The following is a 21494-nucleotide window of genomic DNA, read 5'->3' on the forward strand; positions in this document are numbered from 1 at the left end:
GTGTCAGAAACTAGCATAGCAAGTTGGTTAGGTTAGGTTAGGTTAGGTTACGCGGGAGCGTCACACAACAAACTTGCTCCACTGCCCTACTCCAGCCACACTCCCTCTGCCCATGCTCCATATGGCAGAGTTAACACCACCAAAGATCCTAAACACTTTGGTTCTCCACACGACCTATCAATGTAATCATTCGATAGCATAGTTTTCCCTAGGCCAGACCCAGCGTAAAAATACTTATAATATTTGCAAAACAAACCAATTATATATCGACATAAATGCATATATATATATATATATATATATATATATATATATATATATATATATATATATACAAATAGTAGAACAATTACAATATATAAAGATACAGAAATGTCATATTTTCAGGTAACAAAACAAGGAAAAAAATTTATAGAACAATAGATGGAAATAGGAAGATATGCATTTCCGGCATTATATGTGCCCCACATTGTCTGACGATGTTCGTATAACCTAAACAGACTCAGAAAATGTCCCAAAAAGGAAAAAAGCAGCGGAAGTGCATATGCTCAAAATATCAAGAAAATTTAGCATTAGGCTAATTAACCATAAACCAATTTTTAGAACATAATAATTGAGTGGTGACACTCCTAACCTTATTCCAGTCTGTCGTCTTACACAAAAGAAAACAGGTTGGCAACGTATTAAAATTCATAGAAAACATAGAAAATGGTTCAGCTATTCTAAATCAGCAAAATTCCTAACAGTATCAAGAAATGGAATACTATTTACAAAATTAACCGGAGTGCTTGGTCATAAATAACAGGTATATCAAAATACGCAAATTAATAATTAATTACATAGAATACACCTTTTTATGTATCCTTTTCATAATTAATATTCTCGTCACGAGAGTCCACTTAACGCTAAACAAGAAAATAATAGACAGCAGATCAAAAAGAAAAAAAAAAAAATATTGACAGCAAAATTCTTTCACATCAGCTGTCCGGAAAGAAAAACAACTCCGCCTTCCGTACCTGCAAGTACAAAGAATGCCGAGAGCAGCATAAGAGCCGACAGCGGCTCCGCTTCGCCACTATTGTTGCGCCCGCCTGTGCGGCACGCTTGATCTCACTCGCCTGTGTAACGGCATTTCCAGAACATCCGTTTCACTGAATTCTTTCGGAAAAACTCACTCCTGAGTAATCTCAAGGAGTCCATTAACGCTATCACAGTGGATAACTTAACACTGTTCACATCACACGCATATACTAGCCTGAAACTTAAAACAGCGTCTAAGTACATCGGCAATGACTAGTAAATCACATATTTATGAAATCTTACAGCTAGTAACAAAATCATATTTACATTCCTTAGTCTACTGTGACTCAGATGAAAAATTAAACTAGCATTTCTCTGCCTCGTGATGACTGGATGTTGTGTGACGTCCTTAGGTTAGTTAGGTTTAAGTAGTTCTAAGTTCTAGGGGACTGATGACCATAGATGTTAAGTCCCATAGTGCTCAGAGCCATTTGAACCATTTTGAACTTAAACTAGCAGTTTGGAGTTTTCAATTGATTAATAATCAGTTACTCTTGATCATTTAGTCAAAATTAATTACTTATTACTTACAACTTCTTTAATGTCCTCTTGGTCAGGCAAAAGCATGGCAATCTAGCAAATCGTTAAATCTTACACTCTATATTTACATACTGTACAAATTACCCATTCTATGGTATTAATCAATCCTAGTTTGGTACAATTTCAAGTCTACAATGTTCTGTATACCTAATAGTTTTCCAGAGCTTGGATACTCTAAGCAACAAGCATTTGTGTTAGGTATACCAATGACTTTATATGGTCCATTATAAACAAACTTAAATTTAGAGATTTCATTGTCTATCTCGCTCGATTCCTCATGAGCTTTTACAAGTACTAAGTCTCCGATTGCAAACTTAGCAAAAGGCACTTTAGCTTCAGGACGACGTATGCGAGCATCGGCTTTTAGCTTAATTATTTCTCGCAAACGATCTTTTTTCACATCAATGCACGGTTTGTCTGAAAATACACTCTTATTCCTCATTATTATTTCATACAGGCCTCGTCTTTGTTCGTGTGTTACGTTTGACACACCGTCTACAATACTTTCCAATTCACTTTCTACACTATTGTCAATGCCGAGATTCCTCACGTTACAGTATTTCAAATTCGTGCCTACATCAATGGCATCCGGCCAGTTAACGATGTGTATAGGCTGGTATTGCCTATGCACACCGTCTCCTGACTCGCAAGACTAACTACTATTGTTTTATCTTGTGACGTACATGTCAAAGTTTTGCTTTCGCAATTAATCACTGCATGGTACTTTAATAGCCAATCTAGCCTGATAATTACTTCCGTAGTTAAGTCTGGCACGAAGACAAACTCTTTTTCAAATCGTGTCCCACATATCTCGAAGTTGACAAAAATCTGTTTTTGTGACCGGCTTACTGGCCTTCCCAGTAGCACCGATAATTTTCACTCCTGTTACTGGCATAACTTCGATACCAGGTCTGTCTTTCAGTAACTGATATATTTTCCCAGATACAGCACTCAATTCTGCACCGGTGTCAATCAACACGTTTAGTTGTAGGCCGCGCATATTAACAGACACTACTATCTGTCTATACTTATACTCGACTGTTTCTTTATTTTCCCACAGTAAATCCTCGTCTATATCCAGGTCATTCCAGGAAAAACAATCCGGCTTTGATCCTAAATCCGGCTTATCTGGCGGCTTCTTCAGCCTCTGTTCACATACAGTTTTAATTTCAACACGTTTGTCCTGAGGCTTAGTCTGTAGCTTCGCCTCCAATACCGAAACCTTTTCCTGTAACTCGTCAACTAGTGAGTGTTGCTTTGCTATCAATTCACTAATTGTCACCTTCGTTGATTCCTCTTTGGTCAGATTGATCTCATCTGCCAATCTACCTGGAGGAATGTGCCCAGTAGTATCTGCAATTACTTCCTCTGGATCTGCGCAACCCACACTGCTACCGTCCGACCGTATAACGTCAGCTCTAACGTAATACACGCTGTAATCTACGTGCTTTTCTACCAATCGTGTCCGGCTATCACTAAAATTTTCGTAATCTTTCTCCTTAATACTCTCGCAATGTTTCAACTGGAGTTTTGCGTCGGATGGGTCGGCTACTTCTACCACTATAACTTTCGGTAAGGTCTGCCGGTTAGGGCCAGAACTTTCCGTTACTACTTCAACATCCAACTCCTGCGGGACGAAACACGACGAATCTTGCTCGTGCTCCCCATTAACATCAACTATTTCTGGTAAAGTCTGCCGGTTAGAGCCAGAACTTATTATCACTTCACAAACACTATCTTCCTGCGGGACGAGACGCGGCAAATCCTGCTCGCGTTCCCCATAAACACTTCTCCTATAAACACAGGCTCCTATAATCTTTTAGTTCGTCGTATAAGCGACCGAACTGCCTTAACCAGACCTCATCCCTCTCTGCATCCCCTCGCTCGATGACGGACGTGTTATCCGACATCTGATCTTCTCTCAACAATTGCGAATCATTCTTAAACTCAAACTCCAGCTCCGCTGTGGGTGTTACAGCTGCCACTTTATAATCGATTTCCGGAACACTACTTAAATTGTTCTCACTGACAGTGAATGTATATTCTACTGCCGTTTCTACAGCTGATCTACTACTTGTGGGCGCACTCCTTTCTCTTAACACTGGCACACTCTCCCGCCGTTGATTATTCCATACGGAATTTATGAACGACGACACCTGGGTTTTCTCCTGTTATTTGGGCGCCAAAATTTCTCCACGCTCGGTCGGCCCCTCACCGGCGCGGCTAATGGTTTCCCTGTCTCGTCCCAGCAGATCCGCTCCCCGGATGCTGCTGAGGCGGCTAATCACACCCTCTGGCGTTATTAGTATTCTGTGAAGCCCGTATCACGTTAGTATGATAATGGTTTCCGTCATTCCTGTTATTATTTGCATTGTACCGATTGTTATTACGGTCCGAACCATTATTGTTATTGCTGCAATGGTTGCGGTATGCATTATTCCCATGGTTATCGTTGTTGTGGTTGTTGTGGTACCCGTTGTTGTTACCACGGCCTCTACCACTGTCGCGATTATTGCGCCAATTGTCCTCGTCCTCAGATCTTCCCAGGAAATCATTGATTGTCTTGTAATTGCTTTCTACGTAGCGTTTTGTATCATCTGGAAGCTTCTTGTAGAGTTCCCAGACTATTTCGGATTCCGTACGGCGATCACGCAAATATTCCAACTTGCGGATCCAGCCCTCACGAAAGTTCTTCATCGAGCCACGCGAATTCGCATCGAAAGGCCTCGATACGACAAATTCGCGCCAGACACTTCGTTGTTTTTGCTCTGACCAGTCTTCAGCCAGAAAAAAATTTTTAAACTCGTCAAAAGTCAGGCTCGTAATACTGAGGTTTAAGCCCCAACGCTTGGCATTACCAGCCAACACATCAATAACCGCATTAATTTTTATCTCATTAGTCCATGATCAGGGTAAAACTCTGTCACAATTTTTAATGAAATCCGTCGCGTGTATACCGCCTTTTCTCAAGGGGTCGAACCGCTCCTCTTTCGTCAACAATTCCGAACTATGTGCACGGATTGGCACATAGCTCTGTTTTTCGTCAAGTTTCTTTTCTAATTCCGACACTCTCGTAATTACTTGGCAAGTGGTTGTCGCAAGCGTTTCCACTTCCCTCTTTTTCTCTTCGCAGGTATTAGCCTGCTTCCTCACTTTAGTATCTACTTCGGACACAAAAGCCTTTAAAGTTTCTACCTTCTGTTGATCCTCTTTTTTTCACTAATTGAATTTGTTCCGTCTCCTTATTCTCGATGATCGGAGCAACTGCTTCTCCTACACTTTTCTCGGTTCTGCTACTTTCGGAATCAAAACGAGTATTTATGCTCGCAATTTCCGCCTGAACGCCTTTCATTTCCTGTTTAAGATTACTGATTTCTGTATTAATTAAAACAATACCTTATTTGATTTTATCAACTTCTGTGTTAACAACTCCAACATTGTTGTTAACAATTGTTCTGATTGTCTAGCTTCCTGTCAATTTTTTCAGACTAACCTTCTTGCTTAGCAGACTGAGCTTCTTGCTTGGCAGACTGAGCTTTAATTTCTACCGATTGAGTTTCTATCTTGCTAGACTGAGCCTTGATTTCGTTAATCAAAACATTCAATAAATCTGTTAAATTCCCGGAAACCAGCGGTTTTACTTCCGTAGTGGGTGCCTCTTTAATTGTCCCCCAGTATTCGTCATCAAGGGGTTCAGATTTGAATTTCACTTCCGATTCCGAAACATTTACTAATTTTGGAATTCCATTTCTGCTCTTTGTTGCGTTTCGGTGGTCTCGTCTTTCATGCTAGCCGCCTGCTCATGGACAATGGGTTCCGCGGTGCGGGTTCCCCACTGTTCGACCGATTGTTCCGTGTCCAAGTGTACCAAATTTTGGTAATTGTTGCCTTCACTCATTTTAATAATTTTCAATATAAATGCCAAATCTCAAATCTAATTAGGACTCCTCCCACTACTTATTCTCGCTGACGTAACGACCTGTTCATAACCAGTACTTTGTTAGGTGACTTGCACAATGCAAAATTCGTGTCCAGAACCAACTCAGATTGTCCCGTCACCAGGTCGCCACACGTAACCTCCCCCTCACTTATCGACCTTAATGACAGTGAAAAATTAAACTGCGTGCATCTAATGGAAATTTGGGAAAAGCAATCGTCACCGAAGTTAATTTGTCGGCACAGACGGAGGAAAGGGGTACATCTAAATGAAAGGAAAAATGCAAATGAAATTGGTGAAAATTAATTTTGAGAAAAGGGTAAAATCAATAAAGAAAGTAAATGTGCGGTCGCTACATTAACAATAAATTGGCGTTATTAGATATTTGAGATTTGGGGAAAATTATGGTCGCCAATCCTATGGACAACTACTATAATAACTGAAAATGAAAGATTAATGCACATATAATTAGCACTAAAAGCATGGCAACTGAAGGTTGACACGTGTTATGTGAAAACTGAATGCTTGTCAGAAGTAATAAATTTCTCTACACTCTCAATTAATTTAGCAAAAGAATTAATAAAACTGGACAATTGAAAGTTAATTTAGTGACTGAAATTAATAGTGAACTTTGTTTCTGAAGCACTACGAAATTCAATAAAATAAGGTTAGTCTTGGGCTACCTCAACAATCATTTCAAAAGCTACTTGAATCTATGCAATTTAGAAATATGAGATATAACTTTGAACTTGAATTAAATGATTCTGAACAATTAACAATAGTAAAATTTAGTACGTACCAAGCTGAGCTGCAGTCACAGCTAAGTTAAAATATGGTAACAAAACTTGCACTCTTAATTTCTACTTGTATAATCTAAATATTGTAGCCAGCTATGAACACTTTAACTGAACTTTGAAATTAAAGCAGTGAAATGGAACTATACTACTTTAATGCTGGCGTATGAATTTCAGTGACACTCGGGTTCATTCCAGAAAAGGAAGGGACCCTGCTTGGTAATGCAATTGGGACAATGAGCAACAAAGGTTCATGCTAAGTTGCTGTATTTTCGTGATGCAACAGTTTGAAAAGCTGAGGTCTGCCATACCATTCTAAAACTTCACGTGCTTTTAGTCTTCCTTGTTGATTGATTGAAGGTTTGCAGTCGTCGATCGGGGAGGTGGCGACAGTCACTCATTGTTGGCCGTCGCTGTTGTAGAAGCTGGATGTTGGCACGCCTTCTTCTCGACACGATCATCAGGTGAAACGGGCTCTTCATGTGCGCCAGCTAATGCTTCCCGTCCGCGACACCATGTCAGAAACTATCATAGCAAGCCGAGCACAATTACGTGCTGCCAAACCCCAAAAGCACGGCGACTCGAGGAAGTGTCACACTACACACTTGCTCCACCGCCCTACTCCAGCCAGACTTCCTCTGCCCACGCTCCATGCAGCAGAGTTAACCCTACCAAAGATCCTAAACACTTTGGTTCTCCACACGACCTATCGATGTAATCGTTCGATAGCATAGTTTTTCCTAGGCCAGGCCCAGCGTAAAAATATGTATAATATTTACAAAGAAACCAATTATATATCGACATAAATGCATATATATATATATATATATATATATATATATATACATATATATACAAATAGTAAAACAATTACAATGTATAAAGATACAGAAATGTCATATCTTCCGGTAACAAAATAAGGAAAAAAATTTATAGTACAATAGATGAAAATAGGAGGATATGCGTTTCCGGCGTTACAAGTTGAACGGAACTGGAATATCAGTGTTAGTTGCAGAATTATACTGCTATAAAAAGATGTTTGGTGCTTATGGTGCAGCTAGTTGAGAATCTATGGTTATGAACAATCTACTGCAGCTAATTGGGAGCCCATTGTAACCTATAACATGAATCCGCTGCAATCACTTTACTGAATTCACCATGTGACCTACTGTTTGAAGCTATTGAATGAAGATAGTACTACTACTACTACTACTACTACCACTAGTACTCTATCAGCTGAGCCACATAGACCACACATCTATTACAGCACATTTAACTATACAGTCATCCTTATAACCCACCATAAATTATTTAGAAACCTCTTGGAAACGTTTGATGTCTAGTTAAGTGGTTTATGTGTACTGAGATCAAAATGGTTACTATGCTATGCTTAGAACTATTTGCTACACTTGTAAGTACAAGTGTTACTTCTCCTAAACTACAAAATGAAATCTTAGAAAAGGGATTATGTGGACTACGACTGCGTTGGGTTAGAAACAATCCACTGGAAAACCTATTTCAAAATAAAATTTCTTATTTCCGACTCAAAATTGGAAAATATCCCCTAGACTTTATTGTATGTCGAAGGAAGATGCATGTGGGGGGATGTGGAGTACACTATCTCCTTGTCACTTCTTAGATGTAAATCGAGTCTTTTAGTCTCATAGCAGTACCTACTATAAATAAGTCACAGAATGTGTTGAGGTTCTCTCAGCTATATGCATACGTTTCTCTAGTCATTTGCTTGACAGTTATTGTGAGATAGAGAGAATATAGTGATCTCATGTTCCTTTCAGTTCACCACGTTAGTGGAGCAAACTGTTTAACTTCGGATTTCAAACGTTGATGCCTTGTATTTGTCTATTTCCACCAAGGAGATTGCTTTCATTGTGTTGGCTAATGAGATGCATATTGATAATCGTCGGTTTTTTGTAGGCACGAACTGTGAAATGCTGGTAGTTGACAGTCAGCGATCGTTAATAGCAAAAGCATGTTTGAAAAACCTATGTAGTTGAGATGAATAAGCATTCTTGAGACTTAATAAACATTTGAAAGATACGTTGTCAACGAAACTAATGCTATTTGCAAAAATGGTATTGAAATCACTCTGAAACATTTGATCTCTATATCTGTCCTTTATGTATATTGAGATGTGGGACATTCACAGTTCTGTATAAAGAGCTGTGTCCTGTGAATTACAGGGCATGACCTACTGTGAAATGCTGTACAAAGACACTTTCTATCACATCTATTCTTGTAGATACCTTGGACATATATCGAATTGTTTGGTTTCATAATTGTAGCGGTTCAGAGTCAGTGATAAGAAATGGTGAAATTCTGTCAGTGCTATGCATACATTTCTCTAACCATCATCAGTGAAATCGAAGTGCTACACTCTCGCATTGTCATGGCCGAACAAAGGAGGACATCAGGATCTTGTTTGCTCATCAATCAGTCTTAAATATTTTACACATCAGTTTGCCTTGAAAACTTGTCAGAAACATTCCCTTGACATCAAATAGAAGTCTCATATCTTATAAAACGATTATGCTCAGATGATGTAAACCTTTCCTAGTTACAGTGCCAGCGTTCTTTGATTTTCTAAATTACTAGTCTTATTGGACAATATAACACTTTAAAGTAATGGATTCTCCGTTTTTTGTTGCAAATTCCCGATGGATCAATGTCATTAGCAAAATTCTCGTCTTGTGTAACACAGAATTGATGCTGTGATGGATATTAATATGGTGTCCATAAGCCATCCCCATTTTTAAAGAACTGTTATTAAAGCTCATATGTTTTCTGATTTCTGTAGAAATGATACTACTTCGATTGTGATATTTCGACATCTGTCTTAGAAATCTGGTGGAAACATCTGATGTTGTTATACTCTTGGAAAATGTATCAAACGTTCGAGTAACAATTCTTTGCGAGGTTCTTCACGAGATGGGAGTCATTCTGCTGCATGTCGCAAATGCAGGTTACAGAACCTGCATTCACATTAATGTTTAGTGAAATAAATGTTCACACGTCTCTGAATTGCTCTGATGCCTTCCATTCATCTGACTGTCTCATTATAAATTCCATTGTATTATATTTACCTCGTACGAGATGAAGAAATGGTGATCTGAATCATCAGATTTCTGTTAATTTCCAAGAACATTCATTGGAAACACATAAACAATACATTGTATCACTGCACTTCTTTCGAATTTTTATTTTGTTAATAGGTACTATACACTCATAGATAGCTATAAAGAAGAACAATACATTAGGGCATCTTAAGGGATGTATACAACATTATCGAATGTAATCGGGCCGAGCCAGCAAAGGTGTTGTGGCTGGCTATGTGAATCACAACTTAATAATGTGTTTTTATAAGGCTGTGTTATTGTGAAATAGAGCTATAGTCAGTTCATCATAAGAACAATCCTGATGTTAAAGTTATGTTGTGTATTCTTCCACATTTGCTACCATCTCATTGGATTTTATTTCTCAAGGAGCTTCAGCTGTGTCTAGTTGCATACAATAATAATAATACATTTCGCCCATAGTGCTCAGCGACGATGACTCTACATAACACCATACTGGCAAATTTAAACAGGTAAGCCAGTCCATCAAGCCTGCAGTGATATGAACAACTTTCATAATCATGTGAAAACTTATTTGCTTCTATTTGACATTCCACAACTGAATGTAAATACTTTTTCATTTAATCTGTTTCCAGTTATTTTGTTTTCACACTTCTGACGGATAGGTATTTGAAAATGATGGCACACTGAAAACATTAATGTCAAAAGTATTAAAATAAAAGGTTCGAAATTGGATTAGACCAAACATTACGCCTGTGGATAATTAATAAAATCGACAAACAGCAGACAAATAATAGAACTCAAAATGCCATTTAAATTTTAAAAGAGATAAATTAATATAGATTACTACTCCAGTAATATGCTTCTTAATGGACCAGGTGGAAATCATATTCTAACTTAGAAAAAATGCATCAAAAATACTTTGAATAAATATTGTCTAGTTTATCTGTGAGAGCAATGTGTGATTTTAAGAGCGTATTGCAAAAATTTTAGTGTATAATGAAATACTGAAGTCACTTAAGATATTACTAACCTCAGTCATGTGGTAACCTCTGAACTCTTTCCAACTACGAATCTGAATATGAAGAAGACGTTTCATTAGTGGAACTAGTACCTTCCCATCTAAGTGCTACATTTTGTCTTCTTATTTTTTTTATGCATTGTTCTGGATCTTACCAGTATTCGGCACTGACTTGCGACAGAACTTTGTGCATTAATTTAGGTGCATCTGATACCTTAAATGTCATGTTTTTTTTTGCAACATATCCTCTAACTTCGCTTCAAACAAGTTATACGAAATTGCAGTGGTATGGAAGTGGTATCAACAACATTTCTCACAGACTATGCCATTTCATTAATAATGTGCTGATCTGCAACATAAGCATCAACCTGTATGAGTACTCCAAGCTTAATAATTGCAGTAGGATTGACATATGCTCCTTTTTCCATCAGCCAGTTTACATTATCTTCCTTCCTCCGAGATTTTTGTGGCCTATACTCAACATTAACACTATGTTATGAAGCATTGTCTGTAATCATAACACCGTTGGGCTCTAATTTGGGTACAGTACCTTTGAACTGGTTTAGGAACACTTCATTATTCATGGCTTCATGATAATCTCCACTCTTTTTGATTCAAAAATCAATTCAGTGCTTTCCAAAAAACAACAATTGCTTCATATATGTACTACAATTATCCTTTTTCCTTTTCCCATCGGAATTTTTAACCTCCTGTTACAGACCTGCAACTGCAACAGAAGTTTGTCCCTTAGCTGTCACCGTTTTGTTAGTCCACACTTTTTCTGTCACTTTCCATTCACTAACTCATGCTTCGTGAAGCTAATAATTTTTTTCTTTCTTGCTTCTGAACTATTAAATCTGCCAGAGATAACACCTCCTCCACAAAGCAATATCATCTCTAGCTATAATGACATTATTATGTTTCCTACTTTGTAATTGAAAACTGAATTCCTTTATCAGTTTATGAAATTTTTTTTTGGTAAGCAAGTGATCGTTGTTATTTACCACTTCAAGTGCCTTGTTTACTGTAGGTGCTTTGTCCCTGAAGAAAAATTCGTGCACCTTCGACTGCACAGCATTTTTAACGAAATTGCCACATTTTCCTGAAACACATGATTGATGTTTTCTTGTCTTTCCTAGAGTTGACAGCTTACTTAGAAACTGAGGAATGGTGAGCTCTGCATTGTCTCACACAAAGCTTGGTTTTTCTCCACACACTCCATTTAATCTCAAGTGTACAACACATGACGTCATTTCAATAAAAGTAAAAAAAAATTAACTTAGTGTTGCCTATACAAGTCAGTTACTTTACCCACTACACTACTACAACTTCATAGATTTGATTATTATTTTTACCATTAATGACATCATAGCACATTTATCAAATTTATTAAAAAGAAGCTGAAATCGTAAGCATTTCGACAGTTCATGGCCAAAGGGGAAATTGAGAGTGTATTTACAAACGAAGCCGACATATACTGATCAGGTCTATCCATAACGTCATGCACAAAACTGTTCTGGGCAATATGAGAATTGAAATAAGAAATACTTGTACATGGCTTGAGCATTTAGCATACTGATCAGCAAACCCACTGCTGTATGTTAATGCTTCAGAAAGTCTTAAAGTTTCATTAACAGTAGCATAACTCAAAATATTTAATACATATTTAGGGTCTATGGTGTGCTATAATCACTGGCCTATCGCCACACATGTGTTTGTTTACATTGGGATCGTTCTTACACTGTATGGAGTATAGCATTCTGGACCTCTGAGCTCAATATTTAGTCGCTAGGTGGGGCTACACGCTCTCCCTGGTGGTAGCAGAGTTCTTTCGTTTTAAAATGCTACTAGTAGTTGTGGTTTTGGGTCTGTGTCTGAAATGGGAACAACCTAATATAATAATTCAATGGATAGCACTGCCATGTATCAGAACATCACAAGCTATATTAATTTCCATCCGTTCTGCTTCCTGTGTGGCTCATGAAGAAAAAACATTTCACTGACGTCCAGTGAGGTTTTCGAGATTATATGAATTATTTATGAAAATCTGAAAAAGTCACAATCACCAACATGTAATGTGACGGAAATTTGGTAACACATAGTGCGCTATACCCCCACGAAACCTGACAAAATTGTGTGTCATACAGAATCGACGAATGATACGACTAAACAGCATGGTGTGTACCTAGAGAAATTACATAAGCTGTCGTTGCCTTTTGATGAATAATTTCGTGGGAGATGTGCTCACCTAGCTGACGTATCGTTATGGAAAACTGACCTGTGATTCACTTGAATTTTGAAGGTTCTCTCTTCAACTGTGACATTGTAGAGTGTGGCCGTAATGGCCAAGTCAGTTGGCGCAGTTCTTCTAACATTGAGGAGTGGATAATGCTTTAGAAATACATGTGAAAGTGTTGCATTCCAGAGGACAAAGAGACCAGAAACCTCCCATTTATAAATGGAACCTTGCTATAGGTAGAAAGTTGTGTACTCTACTGTCACAGGGTATTCAGCCCACACCAAACAACAGACGTTTACCTACATTTCAGAATCCATAGATGCATCAGTGGGAGTAGGCTACGGCCTCTTGGGTGGATATGCAAACACTGTCTGAAGTCACAAAGTGCGTCGTCTGATGTTGTGCCCAGCACAGAGGCTAGACTGGACTATTGAACTATACTCAATGAAAAGCGACATTTATTAACAATCAGGTATTTCTACTCCCATTGAAGCAGTCATTTAAAAAAGCAAAAACCATCTTAATATTGTCGTTACTTATGATGGTTGATTTCTTAACAAACTCTCCAAACATTATTTTCTCAGCAAAGAATTGTGCAAATTGGTTCAAATGGCCCTGAGCACTATGGGACTTAACATCTGAGGTCATCAGTCCCCTAGAATTTAGAACTACTTAAACCTAACTAACCTAAGGACATAACACACATCCATGTCCGAGGCAGGATTGGAACCTGCGACAGTAGCGGTCGCGCGGTTCCAGAATGAAGCGCCTAGAACCGCTCGGCCACACTGGCCAGCAGCAAAGGATCGTGTCATTGGAAAGATAAGTCATGTCTGTTCTTGCGAATTCGTTAAAACTCAAACAATTTTAACAGCTGGGAAAGGCAGATACGGGAAGATAATTTCGTCAGTCAAAGGAAATGTTAATTATTCCTACAATTTTTGAATGGTTACTGTCAAATCTGGCTTGTGACCGTTAATTCCACTCAAGAAAATCTGCAGTGCACCATGGAGAAATCCTAATATGGCTGGGTAGTAAAAACAAGTCGCCCTTCCAAAAACTAAGTCCAAAATCGCTAAAATTTACACGCGCAAAATTTAGTCGCTTTATTCTCTCGATAACTGAATTTAACTACTGCATAAATTATCTACATTACAAAAAGAATTGACAAACTGCAATTCCAGCCAAAATGTTTTATGAAACGTGTTCTGAAAAGCAGTACATGTTGCTCACCACAGTCAAACCACTACTAAGAAATCACGAAACTTTCCAAAATTTCCCAAACTCTTTTGCCTTATGCAACACCTCTGAGTTGTGGTGGTAGACAGCCAATCATCACAAAATAGCAGCCCTGCAAGCCAAATGCTTCGTCCAGTCTGGTGGCAGCTAAGAATGCCAGTACCTATTACTCAAACCTCACAACATAAAAAATTTGAACAACAGTTTGCTGGAAAATTCCACAGTTCACGTGCTGATCTGACTGACCAATCATGGGATAGACTTTTAAAATAATGTTGGGATAAAAGTGTTGTCCTTGGTGCACAGTATGCCGATTCTCCCTTGCAATGTTCAGATGTGGTCGACCAAAACCTTGACCATGATTATCCCTACCTTCACATTCCCATGCAGTCCAACATCAACCACTGCCACATTGGCCCAAAGGTCTGGTTATTGCATGATTGGACTAGCCAGCCAAATGAAGGTGTTGATAATGCTGTCTCATATGAGTATGCAGCATTTCCATGTCCTTCACAGAGATCACTCAGTATCTGATTCTGTTCATGCCCATTATGTACCCTACCAGGCCTGGTAACAACAGTAAACATGAACAACACTAACAAACACTAGTGGTCTGCTCTACCTTTCAGAGACAATTCCAGCATAATCATTTACAACCTCATTGTGATGTGCACATGTATGAAGTTATACGGAAATCCAACCATGTCTTCTGGGTACTTGTGTGTGTGTGTGTGTGTGTGTGTGTGTGTATGTTCTTATCTGAAATCACAAAATGTATTTTGACCATCAAGCAGTTATGTTCACAATTATGAAGCTAAAATGGGAATGATTTTCATACATAAATACACGGCAAAGACCTATATAAGGAAAGTATACTATGTGAACCCCGTGCATTGCCTGCAGGTACAAAGCACTTTAAAAAATTATTGTTTTTATGAAAAAGTTGAAAAATATTCTATAATGTAATAGCCGCGATAGTCTTGAGGAATATGTAAATAATTCACTTGAAAGAAATCTAACTCACTGTTCAAGTATTTGTATCATTTCACATAAATAATATTTCTGCAGCTGATTCCCCGCTTTGATTGTTTTAGTGCAGTCAGGTACCCAGTAAGTTGTAATTGTAAGTCTGATGAAAAGGAATGATGTTCAATGAGTCAAGTGGTGTAACAGTGTGTGTGTATGACTATAGTAGTGATGAGATGTGTGGAATAAATAAAGCATTAGGTTTTTATTATATTTGTATTTATTTATGATACAGAAATCTGTTTACAAGTGGTATTAAATGCACCATGGCTATTATATACCTATTATGCCTATTTAGAAGTGACTTAACCATATAACTGTGCAAAATGATCAGAAGACCAACAGAGATTACAGTTATTATTAAAGAGGCCCAAAAATCCATACATCAACTATATGTATTGGGGTGCATTTAATAACAGAATTAGCAAAGATATCTCGTTTTGGTGGAAATGCTTTATGTGTTAAAACTCAATACTTAATAGAGGTAATGAAAAAGTTATAATGTTCAAGAGCTATGTCTTTTAAAAAGTATGTTTAATGTCTCATATTACACTCGAGCAACATCTACTTTCATTTGCGTTTTCTTTTCTTCTTATTTGCTTTTCAGCATGGCTTTAACGCTTTAACTTCCACGATGATATTCTTGAAACATTTCACTCAATTCTATAGTCCTGTTTAAGCTGTCATGTTCCATATTACAAGTATGCACAGTGTACAATTTGTTCAAATGTCCTGAATGAAGACTCCCTAGTTCTGGATCGTCTGAATCCATTGGAATTCATATTAACTAAATGAAATACTTTTTATCTTGTTTCATAAAACTGTATTATCTTTATATGATGTAGGTTTCGTGTTATAAGTCCATTTTCTGGTACACAGAGGCTTCCAAAGATGACAAACAAGTGAAGATAAATATATTGCCTTCTCAATCTATCAATTCTTGGCTTAAACTATAAAAGTCGTCCTTGTTGAGTATTCTAACAAAGTTACATTCATATTGTACAACTTTATGACCTTCATTAGGACAGCAATTCAATATGTAAAACACAAATGCGCACTAGAGTAGAAATATGTGCACTATTGGCCATCATCAAAAGTGAGGCTTGTGTTTGTAAGAGCATCTGCCAAGAGTGAAAGTCCTGTTAAATAGAACAGACTGGGAGGTCAAACTGTACTAGGCTCAGGGAACACCACCAAACCCAGGGATTGAAGAAACTTATTCTTTTGTGAAACCACAAACGCACACACACACTCACACACACACACACACACACACACACACACACACACACACACACACAGAGAGAGAGAGAGAGAGAGAGAGATATACATCACATCATTTCAAAACGTTCCACAATGCCCTTCAAATGGCAACATTCATATAGACCATTAATGGACCGTCCTGTCATGTCACGCCAAGTCTTCTCGGGAAGAAAGTTTTGACGGCGTCGTCATGTGCTAAGATAGGAAGTGGATGTTTTCTCACCACTCTGACTCGTGATATAATAGTGGCATTCGGGATTTTGTTTCTACTTAATCTTAATTTTATTATTTTGATTTATTTTCGTAGCAAAATGCAAATGCTTCAAGGTGACTTCGACGATATTTCCATTGAGTGTTCTTCCATAAACTAGGTAAGCTATCTGAAAGCGAAAAACAGTAACAGAACAGACTGTGAAGCAACTTTCCCTCAGCTCGGCTGAAAGAGAAAGTACAGTTGTTTATGACTTTATTAGTCATGTAAGGAAAGAAACATAATGGGTAGGGTATACAACCTCATTTATTCCCTTGTAAATATTGTTTGATGCATTTGTATGTATAAATTTTCCCTAGGAAATATACGTCGATGTTTTGAAATGTTGCTTCACTTCTCAGCACTTCACTACACTATACTGATCAAGAACGTAAGCCATGAAGTTAACTTTGAACATTAGTAAATTTTATATATACAGGGTGTATCACCTAACTTTGCCACTTCAAGTATCTCTGGAAGAGCAATACATATTCAAAAACGGTGCCACTTCAAATATCTCTGGAAGAGCGATAGATATTCAAAAACGGTTTTCAACAGCATGAACGGACGGCAGGGGCTTAGGAAACCAAATACTATTCGAAATTTTAAAACGTAAACAAATGCTATTTCCAACACAAACTTTTGTATTTTTAAATGGACGCCCCTTATTATTTAGTATGCAATCAATAGCTTCAAAAATCACAAAAATAATGGCGTTGGTTGCATCGCAATATGTCAATTACATCCCGAGAAATTGTGAAGCAAAGTTGACGCTTGAAATAAAATAAGTGCACAGCTAGCGCACGTCCTGAGACTCATGCATACACCTCACGCTGCTGGTAATCCTGATGCAATTTACGTACTACATCAGTGGAGTGCTAATGTATGGTGTGGTATTGTATGACAACATATCATTGGCCCATATTTCGTTGATGGCACTCCTAAAGGGGGATAGTTTAGCCCCTTCTTGAGCTGTACCTGAGCTGCAACCTCTTATAATGTTGCAAATAATGCAGTATCAGAATGATGGATGTTCTGCACATAATGCTTATTGTTTCGAAATGACAACTGAAGGCACAATCAGTGGTAACACACTTGGTGTCACGTTTCTAAACCTCATAAGTTCTGAATATGTGGCTTGTAAAAGATAGCAACAGTGTCACAGCTTCTGATGTAATATATCATATATACTACTGTGCTCAGAACGGGAGTTGCCTGCACTGGCGCCTGTATCCTGCTGTAAACATACCGATTTCACCAAGGCATGCTCTACCATCAGTGTGCAAGTGTCTTCTAATCTGGTCTGCTGAACTGCTCTCATACTGTAACCTAATTCACATACACTGCCATATTAAACCTGTTTTCTTGTAGCTTGTTACATTTGCCGTAATCTAGTCGATATGCTGGCCTTCGGTAATGAAGAAAAACTAGATATTATTTTAATTTATCGCGAATGTCACAAAAATGCAACCGCAGCTGTGACACTATATCCTGAACGCTACCCAGATCGGCGGTGTCCATCACATCGAACCATTGGCAACATGTGCAAGACACTCACGGAAACAGGAAGCTGGGCTCCCACCAAACGTCGACGTACAACGCCAGCGATTGGCAATAGAAACGAAATTGCTGTTCTGGCTGCTGTAGCGCACAATCGTCAGGTAGGTGTACGAGAAATTGCATGAGGTGTAGGAATAAGCCACAGTAGTGTGTGCAGAATCTTGCATAATCGGCATCGGTTTCATCCGTTCCATATCTTACTCCCCCAAGAACTGTACAGGAATGACTTTGAATCCTGCATTACATTCTGTCGTTTTGCACTTCAGCAGTTGCAAGGTATCCAGTATTCCTAAGCAATACATTGTTTATGGACGACGCTTCATTTACAAATCATGGTAATGTGAATCTGCAGTACATGGACTACTGGTCCATGCAAAATCCCCACTGGATTCGCTAAGTCGCTCATCAACGACAGTGGAATGTCAATGTTTGTTGCAATATCATTGATAACTGTATTGTAGGACCCTAGTTTTACTGTGGAACATTGAATGGACAGCGATATGCATCATTTCTTCAACACCCATTAGCGCTTCTCATGGAGGATCTAGGATTGGAAACTCGTCTATCAGTGTGGTTCCAACAGGATGGATGTCCTGCACACAATGCAAGAGTTGCCAAAGACATTCTAGATGCGACATTTCCAAATAGGTGGATGGGGTGGGGAGGTACTGTGCGATGGCCAGCACGTTCCCTCTACTTGACGCCATTAGACTTATTTCTCTGGGGCGCAGTGAGAGACAGAGTGTATCAAGAACCTCCAACGGCAGCAGAGGATATAAAACATCGTATTACTGCCTCGTGTGCGGCAATATCTGTAGAAACTCTACAATCTGTGCAACACTCTCCTGTTACTCGTCTGCAAACGTGTATTGATGCAAATGGAGGGCACTTCGAACATATGTTGATGTGACACAGTTTCATTGGTCAGGATGTGGGTGTATTTTCTATGCTGGATGTAATGCACAACAATACAATTCTGTGGGTGACAGGGCACTGGTAAATGTATTTAGCAAGGTGAATTCAAGTGTATCTCTAATTGTAACTCTAGTTGTCATTTCACTAGAATAAACATACATTTACAATTTGAAAAATGTAACTTTGCGATTGGGCGTTTACTTGTTTATTTTTGTGGATTGTGCGTTCCTTCCTAATGTGTGAGCCCCTGACCCAGGCAGTGTGAGGTGCACACTTGAGTCTCAGGCTGCGCGCTTGCTGAGCGCTGCATTTATTTCAAGCGTCAACTTCACTTCGCAATTTCTTGGGATGTAATTGACGTATTGCGATGCAACCAACGCCTTTATTTTTGTGATTTTTTATGCTGTTGATTGCATACGAAATAATAGGGGGTGGCCATTTAAAAATACACAAGTTTGTGTTGAAAATAGTATTTATTAACATTTTAAATTTTCGCATAGTACGTTCATTCCGACGAAAACCGTTTTTGAATATCTATTGTTGTTACAGAGATATTTGAGGTGCCAGAGTAAGTGAGACGTATGGGAATCGGTGAAATGTTGCGAGCAATGAGGATAATGGGCAAGGGTCACAACATTAGTTGATGGGAGGTGAACTAGGACAGTCCTTGCAGTTGCAATAACTGCTATGTCTGGATGGCTTAGTGGTCAGAGCATCTTCCTTGTAAGCAGGAGACCCAGGTCTGAATCCTGGTTCAGCACAAATTTTCAATATTCCCCACTAATTTCAATCAATGCCGACTTGCAGCCAACGTCTGTAATTCCTTTGTATATTAATAAACTCTGTTGTTGTTAGTTCTTTCATTCCAGTAACATATTTCAACTGTTTGTACCAAAGATGGTACCTCATAGCTTCACTCTCATCATTCGATTCTGATCTTAAGCATATTGATGTGATGTGACATTCAGTGTGAATAGACCCTGATGTAACAGTGATGCGATGCGAGATAACATGAAGTGTCAGTTTGTTGAAGTCCGATGTGAACTGGCCTTTAGAAATGATAGAAATTAAAAAAGGGAAAAGAGAGTTGTGTAGCTCCACATTTTCAGTTGAATGAGAGACCAAATTGAATTATTCACACATTTTAGACAATCTTAGAACTTCATTCATAAATAGATAATCATACAACTACCCACTCCTGTGCACACAGTTCCACTCCAGTGTACATTTATTCATAGTTACTATAACACTACCCTAATAAAGGTCATAATGCTGCACACATTTTATAGTTTAAGCAATATCACCTAGAAACAACGGCAAACAACCCTATTGTGATGTCATAGCCAAGTAGTGATCATAATCATAGCAGCCAATACCAAAATAAAAATGGTTAGCAGAGAGGACATATATAGTTATTTATGTGGACATGAGGCAGCAATAATTTACAATGTATACCTTCGATTAATATTGTGCATAGCATATACACTGAACTGACAAAATAGTCCTAAAATCGTAACGAACCTTCTTTTGCCTGCCGTAGTGCAGCAACTAGACATCGCATAGATTCAACAACCTGTTGGAAGTCTTCTGCAGAAATATTGAGCTGTGCCGCCCCTATAGCCGTCCATAATTGCGGAAGTGTTGCTAGTCCAGGATTTTATGCACAAACCGACCTCTCAATTATGTCCCATACATGTTCAATGGAATTCATGTCATGCGACCTGGGTGGCAAATCATTCACTTGAATCGTCCATAATGTTCTTCAAACCAGTCGTGATGAATTATGATCTGGTGGCATGATGCATTGGCATCCATAAAAATATCGATGTTGTTTGGGAACGTGAAGCCTGTGAAGGTTGCAAATGGTCTCCAAGTAGCTAAACATAACCATTTCCAGTCAGCTAGACCAGAGGACGCCCATTATGGAGCCACCACCACGTTGCACAATGCCTTGTTGATATCTTGGGTCCATGGCTCTATGGGGTCTGCACCACTCTCGAACCCTACCATCTGCTCCTACCAACTGACATTGGAACTCATATGACCATGCCACGGTTTTTCATTCGTCTAGGGTCCAACTGATATGGTCACCAGCCCAGGAGATGCACTGCAGGTGATGTGCTGTTAGCAAACGCAATTGCGTTGGTCATCTGCTGCCATACGCCATTAACACCAAATTTCGCCATACTATCTTACCAGATACATTTGTTGCATGTTCAACATTGATTTCTGTGGTTATTTCACACAGTATTGCTTGTCTGTTAACACTGACAACTCTAGACAGGCATTGTTGTTCTCGATCGTTAAGTGAAGGCTGTCAGCAACTGCATTGTCTGTGATGAGAGGTAATGCTTGAAATTTGGTATTCTTGGCACACTCTTGACTCGGTGAATCTCAGAATATTGAATCCCCCACCAATTTCCAAAATCTAATGTCCCATCCATCTATCTCCAGTTACCACTCCGCAATCAATGTCTGTTAATTCCTATCATGTGGTCATAATCACCTCAGAAACCTTTACTGATGAATCACTTGAGT

This window comes from Schistocerca serialis, chromosome 5, assembly GCF_023864345.2.
Source record: "Schistocerca serialis cubense isolate TAMUIC-IGC-003099 chromosome 5, iqSchSeri2.2, whole genome shotgun sequence".
NCBI classification, from domain to species: domain Eukaryota; kingdom Metazoa; phylum Arthropoda; class Insecta; order Orthoptera; family Acrididae; genus Schistocerca; species Schistocerca serialis.